Source organism: Prionailurus bengalensis, chromosome C2 (assembly GCF_016509475.1).
Source record: "Prionailurus bengalensis isolate Pbe53 chromosome C2, Fcat_Pben_1.1_paternal_pri, whole genome shotgun sequence".
NCBI lineage: Eukaryota > Metazoa > Chordata > Mammalia > Carnivora > Felidae > Prionailurus > Prionailurus bengalensis.
The window spans coordinates 61,181,749-61,202,436 of NC_057350.1; the positions used below are offsets into that span (position 1 = coordinate 61,181,749).

Here is a 20,688-nt window from a genome sequence, read left to right on the forward strand (position 1 = left end):
TGCAGATGTCAGTGTCTATGTCAACACTACCAGATAGCCTCTCTTCTTCGCTCCCACCCCCACTGTACAGTCCGGGCCCTTTGTTTTCACTTGTGACCCCGTCTCCCTTTTCCCAATCAGCCATCTCTGCATAGCCAGAGCACTCTTTGCTTTAAATTCTTCAAAGCCTCCTCAAGCCTGCAGCATCACATCTAAACTCCCCTGCATGGCTGACAAGACCCTCCGCAATCTGCCTCCTATCCACTTTCCAGCCTCATCTCCCAGGCTCCCCTTTCAACCACCATGTTCTGGCCATACTAAACTACTGTCCTCTGGAGCAGGCTGCTGCTGGACACTCTTGACTTTGTAAATGCTCTTGCTTTTTTTGTGATTATGATGCCCTTTTCTTTTTCTTCCCCTACACTGACTTGGCAAACTGCAATTCATTCTGTAGACTTTTATTTTTATTTTTATTTTTTTTAATATATTTTTTTCAACGTTTATTTATTTTTGGGACAGAGAGAGACAGAGCACGAACGGGGGAGGGGCAGAGAGAGAGGGAGACACAGAATCGGAAACAGGCTCCAGGCTCTGAGCCATCAGCCCAGAGCCTAATGCAGGGCTCGAACTCACGGACCGCGAGATCGTGACCTGGCTGAAGTCGGACGCTTAACCAACTGCGCCACCCAGGCGCCCCCATTCTGTAGACTTTTAGATCCAGCTTGCAAGTGGGCACTCCTTTCTCTTTGCTCCTTGTTACACCTTTGTACTATCTCCTTGCTCCTCTTGTTACATCTTGTTTATGCCTCCATTCCAGTGTCCATCACATGCTATAGCCTTTATTTACTATTTATCACCCCTACCAGACCGTGAGATTCTTAGCAATAGGGAGCATTTCTTATTTATCTTGGAGTTCCAGGAATGACGCACAATAACTAGCTTTCCATAAATGTTTGTTGACTGAAAACTGAATAAAGAGCTGTGCATGATAATTAATCAAAATGAAGCCAAGCTGTAGCGTTAGCCTCTATAAGCTAAGCATGGAGCCTATTAGCAATCTAAGGAAGGCAGAAGATCGCAGCAGTAAGGCACTTTCTGGCGGTTCTCACAGGGTGAAAGGAAGAATGAGGGATAGAGAGTGTGATGGAGGAATGTCTTGTTAGCAGAGAATGCCACTGAGGCAGTGAATTTGCAGCCTTTTCAACATGGAGTTTTCAATACCGGAAGGTTTTGTTCTGAGAATGAATCTGAGTCTGAATCGTGGAGAGGTCTAATTTATAATAACCTGGTTTCTCAAATAGGCTCAGTCTGTGCTACCTGCTTCCAGGCAGCGTGGCAGGTTACGGCAGGCTCCTCTTTGTTTCTGCTAAAGAGTAACGGAATAGAAAACTCTTGGGGGGAACATCTGGAAGCTGTTCAGCTCCCATTGAAATCTGTGTCAAATCCGGATTGGGACTTTGGACTAAATGCAGTGCCAGGAGAGAAGGCAGCATTCTGCACCTGTCTGGAGAAGGCCATTGAAGAGGCACTAGGAGCTAGAAGCGCTGGGGAGATAATGTTCTGATCTGTTCCCAGGAACTTTTCTTTTCCCTTTGATAGGTATCTGGGGCACCACCCCTGGAGCCATCAGCTGTGTCTGTGGGGCACTTGAGGACAGCAGGGCTATCACAGGCCCTGTCACCCTTGAAAGAAAAGCAGCCTTGGGATTTGGAACAACCCAAGCAAGCATGAAGCCTGGCCCAGGGGTGGGACAAGGTTAGGGGGTACAGGAGTGGGCTATCAGCCCCATTACAGGTCATTCTCCCAGCTTTATCTCTGGTTAAAAATTAGGATCTCTCTAGAAGCTGCCTGATTAATGGTGGAGGTATCATAGAATCAGTTTCACATTTTCCTATGAGCCAGAAACAGCCTTTCAATTACGTTTTTATCTCAAAGGTCTCCCCCTCGATTTCTAATCTGTGACACAGGTCTCCAGTCCCCTGTACTGCTTGTGTCTGAGGCTTGCCCTACGGTGCTGACGTCATAATAGCTGAGCCGTGCGGGCAGGAGTGCACTGTGCTGACTCATCCCCAGTGATGTGAGGATTAATGCCTTGTCTAACACGGAGCTATTCTGTGAACTGTTTTTACACAAAAGAACTGTAACAAAAATGAATTGCCAGTCAGAGGACTAGAAATATGCAGTGCTAGGTAACTGAAGGAGGGACACGGAAACACAAAGTGGTAACCAGAAGCATGTACATTCACACCCTCCAAAGCATTGACAGACCCGCTCTATCAACATGGAGAATAAGGAATAACAAGACCTGCCAGGGACAGGGAGGATCCGGCCCTGCTGTATAAATGCATTACACACAGCACCCGTCGTCCTTGGGGAGTTTCACCAATCTCCTTTCTCTGTCAAACGGCTGTCACTTTGGACTTCAGTCTTAGTGTCCGTCCTTGGGGGGGATTCTGCTCCCTTAAGTGTATCTGCAACATGCCTCTAGGAATGTTAGTGGAAGCCACACACGTGCAAGAGAGCCATGGGACCCCCTTTCTGTGCAAATGAGGACCACACAAGAAACACCTCGGAGAAGTCAGTGAAGCAGGACAGAATGTTGTGAATCAGGGACAGTGTTCACCAGAGAGGGAGAAGCAGCTGGGAAGATCTGATGCTTATTTATCACAGAAGGTGACTGCCACCACCTGTAGCGTGTCTTGGGCACTGTCTCATGCAGTGAGTGACTATGGTTATTTGGGTTCACTGCCACAGAATCTCTTTCAAGCAGCCCAAGGTAAAAACTTATCCAACACATTCGATGCAGCCTGATTTGGGCTTTAAATAATAAATGTTCTCTCTTTTCATCTGAAATCAAGTTTTCTCTCTCGTTTTTTCTCCTTTTTCAAATGACTCCCCATCTTTTTTGAAAAAGGATGGTACCTTCTATAAACCTCTTGGCAGATGTAATCCTGGCTTTCTCTTTCTTTTTTTTCCCCCTGGACTTGTGATTACACACACAACTTTAGCCTAAATGGGTCAAGCCTTATAGTTCACTCTTGCACTTCTTAGTAAAAGGGTATGGAAATTTTGTCCATAAATGAAAGATGTGATGTAGAAGTTGAAATTAAAAACTACGGGATGTAGACATGGGTATATAGCTGATGAATAAATAATTGCCCATTGATTGACAGTGGAGCAAAAGCCCAACTATTGCTGATATCTGACTGAAGAATGCAGGCTATGGTTTAGAGGAGCAGTGACTTCTGCAAACAGCAGCTGCCGCTGAGAAAAATGCAGTCTTTATGTAGTCCAACGCCCGGGCCCTGGGCTTTCCAGCTCACTCATGGATAGCAACTACTACCAGCACCAACAGCATCAATTCCAAACCCAAAGTAAGCTAATACATAGTGAAGAAGTGCTGGAAACCACAACAAAGTCAACCAGAAACCATGCCAATAAAGATCTGAATTTCCCAAATATGACACTTTATGGAAAAGTAAAGAAACCACTTTTACTTACAGAAAGAGAAGGGGCAGGCCATAGACTGATGGTCAAGGAACTGAAAAACAAAAACAAGGAATTAAAAATAAACCCAGTGAGGGGAAGGAGAACGAATCTAAGTTGTAGACAGAACTGGTTGCTCCTAAGGGTTAACAGTAGGAACCTGTTTTATTACCTGGAGCCCAAGGAAAAAGAGATCCAGCCCCATACAATTTTCCAAAGGCCATGACCTCCTGCTATATGACCAACACAGCACTCCAGCACATGGCATGCCAACCTCCTTCTTTGCTAACTTCATTCTGATCTGAATGGTGTGAGTACTTTCTAGAGCTGTGCTCCTCAGAACAGTAGCCACTAACTATACTTATCTATTTGAATTAGTTAAAATTTAGTAAAAAACTAAATGGTTAATTCCTGGTCACACTAGCCACATTTCAAGTGCTCAATAGCCACCTGTGGCTGGTGGCTGCCTTCTAGGGAGAACATTTCTATCACTCCATAAATATCTATTGGGCAGCACTGATGAGAATAGGTAACGGCCATCCCACATAGCACAGGGCAAATCTTAGATAATTTTGACAAAGATGAATGAAACTGATTAATGTTGGCTCTTTTAAGGGTAAATACAGTATGTTTAATGCGCAGAAGACCCTCTGGAAAAATTCAACATGTACGTGTATCATTGGCCCTCAACTGAGGACTTGGTGTAATGTTGCCTCTTGTCGGCTTGGTGCCCACTGAGGACCATATACTGCCTCATCTGCCCCTTCTCTCCAGCCTAGGAATGTCCCCGCTGACAAAATGATTTTAAATGAAAGCATCTGTCTCCCAAAACACATCTCTAAGGATGAAAACCTCAGGTTTGCAGGGAGTTGATCTTAACAGTTCCTCCATCTGTATTTCAAATCAGATAATTCTCCTTTGTCATCTTCAACTCACAAGCCAAATGAGCTATGATGGGACTGGCCTGCTCACACTACTGTTTTGACAGCTTCTCTTATGGAAAAATAAAACTGAAGTAACAGAAGATCCATGAGAAATTAATAAACCAAACAGGGATACTGAAAAAAACAAAGCAGGTCTCCCCACCCACACCCCACTCAAATATATCAAGGATTTAATATATGCTGATTGAACTCTTTCCTCTCTGACACCATGATTTTAACCACTTATATATAAGGCCTCTAAAAATATGCAAAACAAATTATACTAAAAGAGATCAAGTACAGAGATATGATTATATAGTTTGGCATAGAATAAGGCTAAAAGCAAAAAAAAAAAAAAAAACAAAAAAAAAAAACAAAAAAACACACACAAAAAAACCCAAAACAGAACAACAACAACAACAACAACAAACACCCCTGTCAATTAAAGAGATTTCACTTCTCAACAAGTTTTCTAGACAGGTGCACTATCATAGAGATTCCTCCAAAGAAAAAGTTTCCTCTTTATGGCTGAGGTGAAACCCTGTACATGCACATGTAAGTGTGAAGGATGGTGTTCGCCTTCTTGAATAAGAAGAGTTAAGATGAAAATCTGCAGCCTAGATCATAATGTATGCTAACATGAGAGAGGCTGGGAGTCTCCAATGCTTTCAAATTATTTCACAAAATTGATGAGTTTAGTGAAAACTTTAAGCAAGACAGTTAGATTATGTATGATTCATTGGAAGTACATACAAACTTGAAATAAATATAAAGATTGACTAGTCTTTAAAGTTCTAAGTTTTGCTAAGTTCTAGTCCCTTCTATAAGCCCAAATCCTAGACCATAGCACTAGTCTATTTTTTAAATCTCTTTCCTTCCTTCCTTCCTTCCTTCCTTCCTTCCTTCCTTCCTTCCTTCCTTCCTTCCTTCCCCTCTTCTTTCCTTCCTTCCTCCCCCCTCCCTTCTTCCCTTCCTCCCATCCTTCCTTCTTTCCTTCCTCCTTCCCCCCTTCCTTCCTTTCATGCTTCCCTCCCAACTTTTTTGAGCTTGTTTTTTCCCTCAGCCTTTGAGGAAAAGGAGAAAGATGATTAGTGGTTATCTATGAAATATACTCACTTATCATTTCTCTGTTGCACATTTAAACCCAATAACTCTCAATAATACATTGTGCTTTTTAAAAACTATACTTAGCATTTATGTTCTTATATCTAAGCACATAGGTTTCCTTTTCAAATTCCAAGGAGCATTTATTCATAAAGTTAATCAGTCAAAATTAAATTTTTGATGTGATCAAAAGAGATCAATATAAATTGTACCCAGATTGACTAATACATCCAAGGTCTGGAATGAAGAAGAAATATCTTTCCTGGATGTTAAGTGACACACAGGCTGTCAATGACAGGAATCCAAGATGGAAAGAAAAATCACAGTGTGTATGTCACAGTCTAAGACAAATTAAAGCCAAGTTAAATTGGAGATTTTATTGGATATAATTGTTGTCTTTATATATTAATGAAAAACAATAATACCTATCCAAAATTTAATATTAAGGCAAAAAATTTAATCTCAGGGCTCTTATATAATTTATAAATGTTCATAAACGTCAAAAGGCCCCTACTTCTTGATTGAATTACAATCTGCAATTTTGAGAATATGTATTAATCTACATAGGTTTATTTCTGTTCAGTTCAAATTGTTATTTTATTGATAATGTGCCCTTTCTGCCTAAGTGATATTTACCTTATACGTCTGTAAGTTGTTTTCATCTGAAATGCAAAGAATTATCTATAATAGTTTTGCATATGATGAAAAATATTTGCGTTACGCATGCTAGGCTCAAAGCATAACTATCTAGCAAAGAATATATAACTGTAAAGCCCAAATGAATCAGGACCTTAATACATGGTGGGGGGGCGGCAAGAGTAGACAGGTGGAAAAGGGGTGGTTTGTGGTGAACTCTGATCGTGTTTTGTGATATTCTAGTAGAAATTATTGTATAGTGTCAATCTCCAAGGAACTAAATGTACTATTAATTAAATGGATTGTTAATAAAGATTAATCAATTCTGATTTCAGTTTACATTATGTAACGTTCAAGGGCAATGGTTTCCAATATTTCCAGGTGATATGGATCCCAATGAGAATCCCCTCCCAAAGAAACTCTTTAGAAACACCAAGTTTCAAAAATCTTCCAGACCCCATGAAGGTTGCTCATGAATTCGTCACCCTTGGCTTAGGGGGAGAGGGGAGAAAATACTCATGCAATCCCACTGCTTATCACCTCTAGGAAGCTTGACAAGTCGCTCCAAGCTGAAGCCAGAAAGAAGCAAAGAAAATGTATAGAAAATAGAGCTCTTCATGGGTGTGTGTGGCTAGAGACACACAGACTCCTCTAAAGGCCTCCCAGACTCTGACTTCCCTAGTTCTTTACGATTTCCATAGAGGGTTAGGAACAGTGAGATAGAGGAGTAGTGAGCAGAGACATAAGGGTTACTATTTACTCAGCACCTTCTGTGGTTTCAGGCATCCTGTTAAGTAAATGCTTCTCAGATTTGAATGTGGGCATATCCAGGGACGTGGAGCAGAGTAACGGGAGCGCACCAAGCCACAGAATAAGTAATAAAGACATAACCGTCTTTCGGGAGGGTCAGTTGTCCTTGTGGCTAAGTCATTTAAACCCTTATTTGTACACATATTCATTTTCTTGGATGTTATAGGAGGAATAAAACAGATACTGTTTTGGTCCTCATGGAACTTCTAGTTTAGTGAAACAAACAAGAACATAATGAGTAGAATGCTAAATTTGTATGTATTTGTAGGATGCACCCTGAGCCATCACTGAAAAGTCTCATTTGTGGCAGATTGCTTCAGGCAATGGCCCAGCACCCTGAGTACTGGATCACTCACTTGAAAGGGAGGATCACCTCTGTGGAAGAGTTTGAAAAGCAGCATTAGCAGTGTATCATTTAATCCTGACTAGAAGAGGAAATACCATTAACTCCCAATTTACTATAGAAAAAGGGAGATTTGAGAAATTAGGAAACTTACCCCAAATCCCACAGCTGCTGGGATCTGAATAAGTCTGCCCCATTCCAAAGTCTACATATTTTTAACCACTAAATTACACTACATGTAGGTATTTCCCATTTTATGTTTCCCCTTGAAATCTGGGCTCATTCAGGATTTTGTAGACTAGTTTAAGCTTCTCCTTTGGAAGGAGACAGGTTTGGCTTGATTTGTATTCTAAATATTTCACAGTGGTAAGGGAAAGCTATTATTATACCCATTTTATGGTGCGGAAGCTGAGCCACTTGCCAGCTGAGGTATCTGGCTGGGTTAAAAACAGAATCGGGCTGTCAGTCTTTCATTCCTCTTGACTGACTGAAGCCTAGGCAGCGGTCCTGTCCGAGGGCTTTTTTGTACATGGGATTCACACCGGCTGAGAAAGCGTGAGAGAAACTTTGCAAAGGGAAAATAATAGTGCAATACAAAAATGGAAAATAAGTAATCATAACTCACTCATAAAAATTGGTTACTTTTAGTGCTGTGAATAGAAGAGAGCTTATTCATCACAAATGAATCAGAAAATTAGAATGTGTCACAGCATTGATGACAGAGCTGAGGAACTCAGACAAACTGAAGTTCAACACTTATCCTTCTATCTGAAGAGGGTAAATGGTGTGACAACAGGGCAGAGATGACCTCTTACACACACCTTTAATCCTTCCAGTCTTTTCTCTTCAACCCTCTCTCTAGAAGTTGGGTTGGTTTATGTATCTTTGTTTTCTATGGGTAGAGATAACATTTTAACATCCTTTTCATGTTCTAGAAGTATTGTGTTAATTAATTCTTATGTGGGAGTCATTCCAAATAGTAGGATGAAGATTTTTACCTTATTGATTTTCCTAGTACCTCTCTGGCTTCTGTGTTTTCAAAGGCTGAGGCACTATTGGATTTTTAGATTCATATGTCTCTCAGAATAAGTGCCAGCTTCATAGGTTCCTGTCAATTGATATTCCATCTTCTCTATGGATACATGATTTCCTTTATCTGACAGATTCAAGAAATTTTATGCTAGATTTAATGACATTTCATGCACCCTGAATTTGGAGGTTTTTAATTCTCTATTTTCTATCTGGCAAAAGGTTTACAAAGTTAAAGTCAGAGGGAAGGGTTATTCAGAGTGCACACAGAGCCTGTGCAATCTCCCGCTAGGTACTTCGGAGCTTCCCAAAGAAAAATCTCTTGAAGTATTTTCATTCCTTTTGGTCAGTCCTAAGGAGACTATAAATGCCACAAATGGTCATTAATATCTTAGGGTCTGCTTTTCAAGACCATCCACTTTTTTGGATCCATCTTGAGAAGAATGATAAAGAAATCACAATAATGCCTTACCTCTCCTCAATATGCTATATTAACTCTCAATGAGTTAATATCACTCTGAAGGAATCATGTCTACCTTAAAAAAATTTAGGTGATCAGATTTAAAAATGAAGGTTTGGCATTTAGGTCTAGGACTGTTTCTAGGCCTGAGACATTGCTAAGATATAACTCAACATTCCACCCCACCCCATACAAATCCTCCTGAGTCTTCCTGATTTTTACCGGTATAGGGACCTGAAAGACAAGAATGAATTAAAAGCCAGGGAGCCAGGTAGGGTGCAGGGCAGGGCAAAATGCAGTTTCAAGGACTGAATGTGTTTAATACAATTAAGATGATTTCTTACAGCTCCTAAAATAGACCAAACTCTTGTCAGGATGACAGTCAAGAGCTCTCTACAAACAACTGATCCCAAACAACTTTTCCTTCTTCTATATCTCAAACCTCTGCAGTTGCAGCTTCATGGATTCCAAACAGATCGGTATACCAGGGACTTTTACTATATATAGTACACTGATATCCTTTAGGGGATGCTAGAAAGGTCTGGCATTGTTATCATGTGGTCCAATCAATTAGAAATAATTGGTTAACACTGCTTAATGCCATTAATGCCATTTGGCACAAAAAGGTTGTGCCTAATACAGGGGAAACTCATCTTGAGACTCCTCAGTGTGTAAACTCAGAAAGTAACATGTTAGTGGTACAGAGGGCTTTGGAATAAATATGGGCACAGCAGGAGAAAGAAACATCCAGATCAGTGTGAACAGAAGGCTGTCTTTACTCAAATGGTTCCCTCAAGTGTTTTTTTTTTAATTCAAAGGGAAAAATCATGACATAAAATTTATACCAAAAGATATAAATCAAGAAGGTACTTATACCCAGTGATCTGTTAGATACTAAACCAAGAAGACAGCATGCACACAGTATGTGTTTTAAAGACCTGGAAAGAGCTTTCCACAATATAGACTGAAAAATGTTACTTTTGTCCTTGTTACCATCAACTATTTGCTTAAGGGAATCCACAGTCTTTCACAATCTGGCCCCAATCCACCTCTCTTGTTTTTTGTTTGTTGTTTCTGTCTCCCCCGCCCCCCCCCTCCCGCCACTGCTTCTTCTTTATATACTGTGACAGGCTATTGGCTCCTCCCTGAACATGCCTAGGACATCTTTGTCTTTGAGTCTTTGCTAACAGTTCACACTTGAATCTCCCAAGCCTAGCATAGTGTCCTAAACACAGCACGCACTCCAACATTTGTTGAAGAAATGCTGTCTGTCTATTTTAGGAGACAAAGATGATAGAAAAAAGTTGTTAAATTGGTAAATAAATAGCACAAGAGAGAGGTCAAGGAAAAGTTAATTTTAGTGTATTTTAGAAGTGGGGGCAAGATAAGCTTTAAGATTAGGAAAACTGATGCTCTTTATTCTTGGGTCTAGCCAATGCTATGAGTCAGTTACTTTTTTGGGAACAAGTTTCAACCTCAAGGTTAAATGAACACAAATGCTCTGTCCATCAGCATATAATGAAAAAGCTGTGGCTATTTCCACATCAGCACAGTGAAATTAAAATATGCAGTGTCTTTTTCAGAGGCATCATATATGACAGAACTTTTTAAAATAGTCCCCTTTGCCACTCTCATACAGAAAGAGCTATAAAAACAAAAGTGAATGTTTAAAAAAAAACACTGGGATAATTTTGCTTCAGAAAGAAAATGCTGAGGTATATCTTCATGGTTTTCTGACTATAAGAGTTGTTATAAAGAAGATAATGATCGACATTTTTGTCCTAGGGCATGGTGATATTAAACTGTCCAGTGAAGAATTTAAGTTAAGACTTAAAGATGAACATCCTAAAGGTGCAAGTGGTAAATAATCAAATACATTGCTAAGAGCAGTTACAAAATTTCTATCTTCATGGCTATTTAAAAATAGGAAAGATCTTCATCTATTTTGGATGGAATAAATGCAGCTTTGCCTCCAGTCAGGAGATGGATTCAATAACTTCTCTCATCATGTTTAGCTCTATGTGACTACAAAATCCTATAACATGTTGGTCCTAAAAATTGTACAGAATCACAACACAGTCGAGTAAAATACATTCTACAGTTTGAAGAGGATTAGGCAATAAAAAAATCTGTAAATTACTAAATTCAAAATAGTATATACAATGCTTACGTCTCAATTCAATTTGCTAAGTGTATATGTCACAAATAGAATTGAGGAAAATGTACTTGAGCCTACTATAGTTTAAACATAATGATTAGCTAGATTAAAACATTCTAACAATTAATTCTTTCATGTCTAAGAAATTTAGCTGAATATTTCATAAACTTGGTATGAATATGCATATAAACTCAATCTCCTATAAAAAAAAGTTAGAAAAGACCAGAAAATAATATAAGAACTCACTATTTTTATTCCCAGGACTATCTTCAAAAACATCAGGAGAACCAGTGAACAAGTCCTTTTAAATGACCAAAATGGGCCCCATATGATTAAGAATGCAAATCCAATAGCAGACTTAAGGAAAGCTCTCACAGAGGTGGCAAGTTACTGGCTTTCTTGTCTATTTACCTTGCAGTTTTGGAGCTCAGCAGAAGTGTCCATTACATACAGCACACAGGGTTAGATGAACAGTTCCAATGACCTTGTCTGAACCAAATTCATTTAAAGCAGTTTGCTACATTTCTTAAATAGAAGATGAGCCTATTCTATCTATGGCCCACATTTGGACTGGATCACTGAACTATTGCCCAACTCTTATAAGCAAAGCACTAACATGCACCAATCAACAGGCAGCCCATAGCAGAGGCATCAGGAAGGTCAAAATACACACACATAAGAAATTGGCAGTACATTATAGAAGAAAGCTATTTCTAAAGATGAACTTTGGCTACTAAAGCCTTTGAGTGTTATTCAACCTTTGTTAGGAAAAAAAAATCAGTCCCAATGTAACCTGTAATAATCTAGCTGAAAAAATGTTGAGAGAAATATAGTTTTATTTTGCAACACATTATTTTCATAAGAACATGAATCAAAGAGATGGACCATGCCAATTTCTTCATAGCTGAATTGTTATAGGATATTGTTCTAGTCTTTACTAATGACTTCTTGAGGTTGGTTATGCTGTGATTAGGATTTGGAAGGATAGAGGTCTAAGACCTTTCAAAAGAAACTTTTTTTTTTTTTGGTTCGGTATCACTACAGAAAAAAAGCATTAAGCTAACTTTGACAACCTAACAAGGATAATGGTAATCGCGTGTAGTCATTGCTTATGCTGTTTCAAATGATGGGAATGAATTGAAAAGCAAAGGTGTCAAGCTAACCACAAACTTGAATTTTGAAAAGTTATAGTATAATAAGCAATAACATCAGTTGTTAGACTTACTAAAACTTACACCAAAACTTATGGATGCAGCAAAGGCAGTTCTAAGTGAAAAGTTCATAGCAATAAATGCCTACCTAAAGAAATAAGCAAAAAAAATCTCAAATAAATAAGAAAAATATCAAATAAGTGACCTAATAAAAGCAGCTAAGAGAAAAGTTCATGGCAGTAAATGCCTACCTAAAGAAATAAGAAAAAAAAAATCTCAAATAAGAAAAGTCTCAAATAAATGACCTAACTTTACACCTTAAGAAACTAGAAAAAGAACAAACAAAGCCCAAAGTTAGTAGAAGAAGGGAAATAACAAAGATCAAAGCAGAAATAAATGAAATAGGGGCAAAAAGAGAAAAGATCAATAAAACCAAGAGCTGGTTCTTCAAAAAGATAAACAAAATTGACAATGTTTGGCTAGATTCAGTAAGACAAAAAGAGAGAGGGCTCAGATAAATGAAATCAGAAAGGAAAGAGGAGACCTTAAAACTGATACCACAGAAATACAAAGGATCTAGGTGACTACAATGAACAATTATATGTCAACAAATTATACAACCTAGAAGAAAATGGATAAATTTCTGGAGATATGAAATCCGGATCATGAAGAAATAGAAGGTCGGAACAGACCAATTACTAGTAAGAAGATTAAATCAGTAATTTAAGAACTCCCTACAAACAAAAGTCTAAGACCAGACAGCTTCACTGGTGAATTCTACCAAACATTCAAAGAAAATAGAAGAGGAGGAAACATTTCCCAGTTTATTTTATGAGGCCAGCATTATTCTGATACCAAAACCAGACAAAGATATCACAAGAAAAGAAAGGTCAATATCCCCGAAGAACATAGACACAAAATTCCTCAACAAAATATTAGCAAACCTAATTCCACACAATACATTAAAAGGTTCACACACTATAACCAGGTAGGATTTATGTCAGGGATGCAAGGATGGAAATCAGTTTGATACACCACATTAAAAAATGAAGGATAAAAATTGTAGGATCATCTCAATAGACACAGCTGAAAGCTTTTCCTCTAGGATCAGGAACAAAACAAGGATGTCCACTTGTGCCACTTTTATTCAACATAGGATTGGAAATCCTAGCCAGAGCAATTAGTCAAGAAAAAGAAATAAAAGGCAATTATATTGGAGAGGAAGAAGTAAAACTCACTGTTTGCCAATGACATGATACGACATATAGAAAATCCTAGGGGTGCCTGGTGGCTCAGTCAGTTAAGCATACAACTCCTGATTTCGGCTCAGGTCATGATCTCACAGTTTGTGAGTTCAAGCCCCATGTTAGGCTCTGTGCTGACAGCATAGAGCCTGCTTGGAATTCTCTCTCTCTATCTGCCCCTCCTTGGCTTGCACACTTTCTCTCTCTGTCAAAAATAAATAAATAAATGTTAAAAAAGAAGAAAATCCTAAAGACTCCACAAAAAAACCCTACAAATCTGTTAGAACTAATAATGAATTCAGTAAAATTGCAGGATGAAAAATCAATACACAGAAATCAGTTGCATTTCTATACATAACAACATACTATCAGAAAGAGAAAGTTAGGACATAATTTCATTTACAGTTGCATCAAGAAGAATAAAATACCTAATAAGTTTAACTAAGGAAGTGAAAGTCCTATACACTGACAACTATAAGATATTGATGAAAGAAACCGAAGACACAAATAAATGGTAAGATACTCCGTGCTTGTGGAGTGTAATAATTAAACTTATTAAAATGTCCATACTATCCAAAGCAATCTACAGATTCAATACAATCCCATCAAAATTCCAAAGGCAGTTTTCACAGAAATAGAACAAAGATTTCTAAAATATGTATGGAAATATGAAACACCCCAAATAAGCAAAGAAATCTGGAGAAAGAAGAACAAAGCCAGAGGCATCATGCTCCCTGATTTCAAACTCTATTGCAAGCTATAGTAATCAAAACAGTATGGTATTAAAAGAGACATGTAGGTTAACAGAACAGAATAGAGATCCCAGATATAAACCCACACATATATGGTCAATTAATTTATGACAAAGGAGCCAAGAATATGCAATGGGGAAAGGATAGTCATTTCAATAGATGGTGTTGGGAAAACTGGCCATACACAAAAGAATGAAACTAGACTACTACCTTACACTATACACAAAAATTAATTCAAACAAGATTACAGACTCGAATGTAAGACATTAAAACTCCCAGAAGGAAACTTGACATTGGTCTTGGCAACGATTTTTTGAATTTGATACCAAAAGCAAAGGCAACAAAAGCTAAAAATTAACAAGTGGGACTACATCAAACTAAAAAGCTTCCACACAGCAAACCATCAACAACGTGAAAGGGCAACTTACTGAATGGGAGAAAATATATACGCGATAAGAGGGTGGTAGATATGCATAAATATATAAAGTACTAATACAATTTAATAGCAAAAAATCTGATTACAAAATGGGCAGAGGATTTGAATAGACATTTTTCTTTTTTTAATTTTTTTTTCAACGTTTATTCATTTTTGGGACAGAGAGAGACAGAGCATGAACGGGGGAGGGGCAGAGGGAGACACAGAATCAGAAACAGGCTCCAGGCTCTGAGCCATCAGCCCAGAGCCCGACGCGGGGCTCGAACTCCCGGACCGCGAGATCGTGACCTGGCTGAAGTCGGATGCTTAACCGACTGCGCCACCCAGGTGCCCCTGAATAGACATTTTTCTAAAGAAGACATGCAGATGGCCAACAGGCACATGAAAAGGTGGTCAACATCCCTAATCATCAAGGAAATGCAAATCAGAACCACAATGAGCTACCACTTCACACCTGTTAGAACGGCTATTTATCAAAATGATAAGAAATAGGGGCACCTGGATACTTCAGTCCGTTAAGTGTCTGACTCTTGATTTAGACTCAGGTCATGATCTCACAGTTGTGAGTCAGGCTCCATGCAAAAGCATGGAGCCTGCTTAAAAATATGTCTCTTTCTCTCAGTCCCTCCCCTGCTCTCTTTCTCTCTCTCTTTCAAAAACAAACAAACAAACAAACAAACAAACAAACAAACAAGTAAAAGCAACAATGAAAAGTTCAAACTAGTGATGAAGTTATTTTTGTTCATTAGGTTGTGGATGTACTTTCTTTTGATTAAAAAAAATTCATAGAACTTACTCATGGCCTCCCTCCCTCCATCTCTTCTTATCACCCTATTTCCACATCCATATGCTATCAGGAAGTTGAAGAAAAAGAAACAAATGTGACCGGAACTGCTTCTGTGGGGACACTCTCAGTCAGTTCTCTGTCCTCCTCAACTGCAACTTGCACTCACTTATCTGAAAATCTATCAATTTAATTGTTTCAATACTTCCTCTCAGGGGAATCTGCATTTCCTTAACTGTCTTTACAAGATGTAGATTCAGGTTTTTTTCACAGGCAATTAAGGAAGTATGGCAATTATGTTCATATGTGGTGGTGGATTCTGTCTTGGACTTTTCAAATTTTTCAATTTCACCACTTCCCCAATTGAAGAAGCCAGTGTTGCTTATAGTTTAATTGCAAATAAAGATATATACATAGGTTTGCCTATATCATATATATTTTTTTCCTCTCAAAAGTTATAAGAAATATTTAGGGATTTTTCTGTCCATATACTTCATGGATTGTTCCTACTGATGTCAGAGTGATTTACATAGAAGTAGAAGAAAACATAAATATTTTGCACTCAAACTTCACTAGCATGTTCTTCAGTGGTGCTTTCCTCACAGTCAATCCCCACCAGTCCCCGGCTCTTGGTTAGCGTATGCTTGAAGACTCTTTTTCACAAAATCTTTCTTCCCTAGAAAACTCTGCCTGTGAAATTTCCCTGTAAATACCTGAATTTTCTGATTCACCTAACAATGATCTAGGAATTGAGGATGTTTCCTGCCTGCTCTTTCACCCCCTACTTCGTGAAAGGATTAGACTGTAAACAACCTGGTAGGGATCCTGCAGGCCAAACTAGGGCTGAGCTGATCTCAGCAGGCAGGGAACCTGTGGCAGTCCGTGAAACACAATTATGAAAATAGAAAGGATTCGTCCGTACTTTCAGGAAGACATTATGTTGTTTCCAAGACGAGACTTAGCAAGTAAGCCGCGTTAAAGAAACCAAGCGAGACAATATGATTTCAAAGAGTCCAGCAGAGGTAGATTTCAAAAAGTGCCGACTGGCCAGGGCTTTCTCAACTGCAGCTTCGTTTTCAGTGTCTGCCAGTGGCCTGCACCAGACGCTTGAAGGGAAGTCCATTCGTCTCTCACCAATGAAGCCCAAAGTACTCGTGCTACAAAAGGATTCCTTTCTTGTCTCCAGAGGCAAGCATCAATTTGTGCCCCAGAGTCTGAGAGTTCATAGCTTTCTTTCAATTTTGTTAAGTCTGCACATGCGTGGTTCCTCCTGTGTGATTTGGTCCTGAGGAAGTGACCCACCCACAACTCCACAGAGCTAATTAACCCCATACTGAGTGGGTTTTTCCCCTCATTTCACACATCCACTCAGTGCTTTAAATGACCCAGCAGTAGCATGATCAGATGATTTTTTTTTCTTCTCAAAAAAAAAAAACTGTATAGTGATGGGAGAGCTAGGGTATATCTGCTCTAATTCAAAACAGCAGTGTAACCCTAAAATATTGCCCAATAACATTTTATCAGAGGGTGCAGAAATGCTCAAAAATGCTTGAATTAAACCCTTTAATGTTATTCAATTTATTGAAGTTTCTATTTTAAATAACAAGTAATACATAATAAATACTGAGGTAGAGAAGTTTGATCTCTATCCAGATTTTTTTTAACATCTCATTTTGCTAGAAAAACTAAAAAAACCTAGCCTCCTTCCTTATCTTTAAGAGCCTCAAGAGAAGGACCAATGAGAAGAATGATATAACTCATCTTTTTTTCCATTTCAAGGAATAGGCTCATGTTTTTCTAGATTTATTTTTGCCAAAGTGAATGCCTCGAAAACTCAGAGATGCTCACTGTTTTCTAACTTTTCAGAAAAGAAAAAAGTGAACATGATGATGGTGGGTGATTTAATGGAAGCAGCTTGTCGACGTGATGAAACTGAAAACGCTTTTACAGAATATGTCCACATGCTAAAATAAAAACAAAATCTTTAACATCATGTGTATGGTGTAGAGTGGTTTGTGTCATGGCAGAAGAAAGGAGAATTGTTAATTTAGACAGTAAGTGTGAGGTTCTGCTAGAAACCCTCATGGGTACATCACGGAAATAGTTCTTGGTCAGACAAATGGAGCCAGACAAGTTCTAGTTCTTTCAGAAGCTATCAAAAGGGCAATCAGATTTTAAGTCTGTCATCTCTGCTACATGATAAGAAAAATTCTTGGCTATTTCCTTCAGTTAGACTAGTCTATGAGTTCAGAATTTTAAAGATTTATACATAAATGGACAAGAAAATGACCTCCCCTGGATGTCCCATCTTAGGCAAACGGTCAGTTCTCTCTCATTCTCAAAAGTCCGTGTGCCAAACTGGCTCATTCTGGTATGACTCGGTCATAGAGCATGCATGTCTTGTGTGAACTTTCAACCTCTCTTTCCTCTGCAAAGTGATTTATGTGCACACTAGTAAATGCCCAAGAATTCCATAATTCTTAGCACAGCAGAGAGTCAGTACAAGGGGAAACCTATCTAACATTTAAAATTCTTATTTGAAGTGTCTTAAATACTATGCTTTGGGACCAAAGACCTTATGAAGTTCTAAAACACATTCAATATTGTTCCCTAAGCTTCTTGTAGGTGTGGCTGCTAACTGGGAGTGTCAGGTGGGTAAAACTGATTAAACAGGCAAAAAGGAGGTCCAATGAGGCACAGGTTTTGTGTGTGTGTGTGTGTGTGTGTGTGTGTGTGTGTGTGTGTTTTACCTACAGTGGTCAGAAATTTTGTATTTGACATATAGCCTAAATCAAACTCTTATATCTGTGCTTCCAGTCTTTGGCTGAAACTGCTTCATCTGCAATAGGGTTGTTGTGATTTCCAAGACTCCTGTCCATCAGGCTTTTTCAGACTCACTGATGCTTGGGATTCTGAAGCCCTTACCGTGGTCTATGAGACCCAATCCCTCATTACCTCTCTTGACCTCATTTCCCATCACTTTCATGTAAAAGTGGTCCAAGTAGCAAGAGAATATGATTGCCTAGATGGGTGAACAAGAACAGGAATGTGAATGGGATTAAAACGAATAAATCAATAAAAATCAGTGACTTTATGCCCTTGTTAAAATTCAACTATCTCACTGGAGAACCTAACAAAGTTTCTGAACTTTCCTTGGAGAATTGGTTACATAAGGAAGAACATGCAAAGCATTGCCCACATGGAGGCATGTATTAATTCATTAATTTAACAGATATTTTTTCAGAGTCTATTATTAATTACTCTGCTAATTGGACTTTACTCTTGCTCTCAAAGACCTTTCACTCTCATGTATGCTTTAGACACTTATACCTCCATTACCACTGACAAGTTATTAGCCCACCAGGTTAGGTAATGTAACAACCTCCCCTTGTTCCTTATTCATTCTTTTCAATTGCCCTGTGACATCCACTAAGGCCTCATGAATGACCTCCTTGTGGTCTATATTATCAACTCTATTTCTTACCTAGATAAGAAACCCCTTCCCCACCACCTACATTTTCTTTCTCAAACAGCCAAGAAAATATTATAAAAGTCTGCCCAGAACTATTTAAGTGTTAGAAATGGGTCCTTACAGACCTATTTCAAACATGAATTTTTTTTGGAACAATTAATGGGGCCTTAGCCCCTAGGAAGCATATCTTGAACTACAGGCAAATTATGAGTCAATGGTCTGCCAGACACAGCACTCACTACTCTCCAGGATAGAACATTTCAGCACACAAAAGAGGATCCTGGTCTTATTCGAGTAATCCCTATCTCAGAGAGGATTTAATGGAGCACATGTCTCTAGCCTCTATGGTCCTTATATAGAGGAGTACCTCCATCATATTTTAGTCTTTTCTAAACTTCACTATCTTAGGTCACTATGTTAGTGAACATGGGATAAAAGACACTAACTCTTCCTCAACTTATTAAATTTTTTCTCCCTCATATGCCCAATAAACAAAAATGGAAGGATTTAATATATGTACAGAACAGCAAATGTTCTCTCCCTACTTCTTTTCAAATACTTCCTTTTTATTATAAACAGTGGTGATGGAATTATAAATACCATTGTTTTACATCTATGTTAATACTCTTATTATCTTGCATAAACAGAAGTGAACAAATACGTACATGACACCAATCAATCCCTTCTTTAAAAATGCAGTTTTCATCTTTCTAAATAGTAGAGGGAGAATTAATGAATTCAACTTGTAGTTTACCTGTTTATATTTTGAATGTTAATAAAGTAAAACCAAATTATTTCTAGAGTTCTTTTTAGAGATGCATCAGCCATTAACACTCTCCATGCCAGCATGGAATGGGGGAGGGAGAAACGAATGGCAGTGGGTCCCAAGAGCCATTGGTGGCTTAAGGGGCTGGAGAGGACGTTAAGCTGCTAGGGCAGGAGATTCGGACCTGTTGGGTAGGTGGGAGATATTTGCTGGCAGTAGAAACATTATTTTTGTAGAAAAAATGGCTAGGAGGAGGTCATGTGGGGCACTAGGTGAGAGGAATATCCAAACATAAAAAGCACTCTTAGGGGACTGGGGCAAAGGGAAATCACTCCTCATTCCATCTCCTCACTGGTTTTCCTTCTTCTCTAGCGTGCTTTCTCTTTTTATTACTACATTTTCTCTCTCTCCTCTGTTCGTCAGCTTTCATTCATTTGCCTCTTTATAACAAAGAAGCATGTAGGGACAATTTTAGGAGACAGTGAGACCAAAAAAGAATTTAGAGAAGACTTATGATAATATACTATACATTCATATGTACAAGAAAATACAACCTATATTTGATTGACCAAGAACTAGAAACTGGGACTTTTGAGATGTAAAAAATTCATGGTATGTCTGGTCATATTAATCTCTAGACCAGCTGGTTTTTAGCAGTGCTGGAAAGAGCTTTAATAGAGTCGTGAGTAGGAAAAAAAAAAAAAGGAAAAAATGGAATTTTATAAGGATTTATATTTGTAAGGAAAAAAGGATCTTCTTCATAGTTGTCTATTGAAGTTCTCACCCAAATTATTTTTTAAACTTACAAATAGACCATATCTAGAGAAGGAGCTTAAAAATTCTCATAGGTTTAGGCAACTACTAAACCCTGTGTATTATGTACATCATAGTCACTCAAGCAAGTAGAGGATAAGTAGAGCATGGTATCTCACAGTGAATAACATGGTTGGTTACTTCGCCAGTCTGACATAGGGAGACAGGGCCCACAGGAACAGGGGTCTCCTTATGAATACCATAAAGAGACACCCAGGTTCATCTGAATGCATAGGGCATGAGGGGTCAGTTGTACAGTGTCAAATGGGAATTACCTAAAAGTATTCTGTAACCAAGTACCAACTTTTTAGCCTTGTCTTTTTGGGGAAAAAAATCCAATAT

General features: G+C 38.6%; 1 protein-coding gene across 5 annotated transcripts in view; it reads right to left on the minus strand.

Moving 5' to 3' along the window:
* The window catches only part of ZBTB20 (zinc finger and BTB domain containing 20), a 785,615-nt gene that overhangs the window by 175,092 nt on the left and 589,835 nt on the right, over window positions 1-20,688 (minus strand). For all 5 annotated transcript variants that reach the window (XM_043595979.1, XM_043595980.1, XM_043595985.1 and 2 more), the window contains one exon: window positions 3,481-3,520. The gene's annotated coding sequence lies outside the window, so the exon portion shown is untranslated. The remainder of the gene's footprint in view (window positions 1-3,480; window positions 3,521-20,688) is intronic.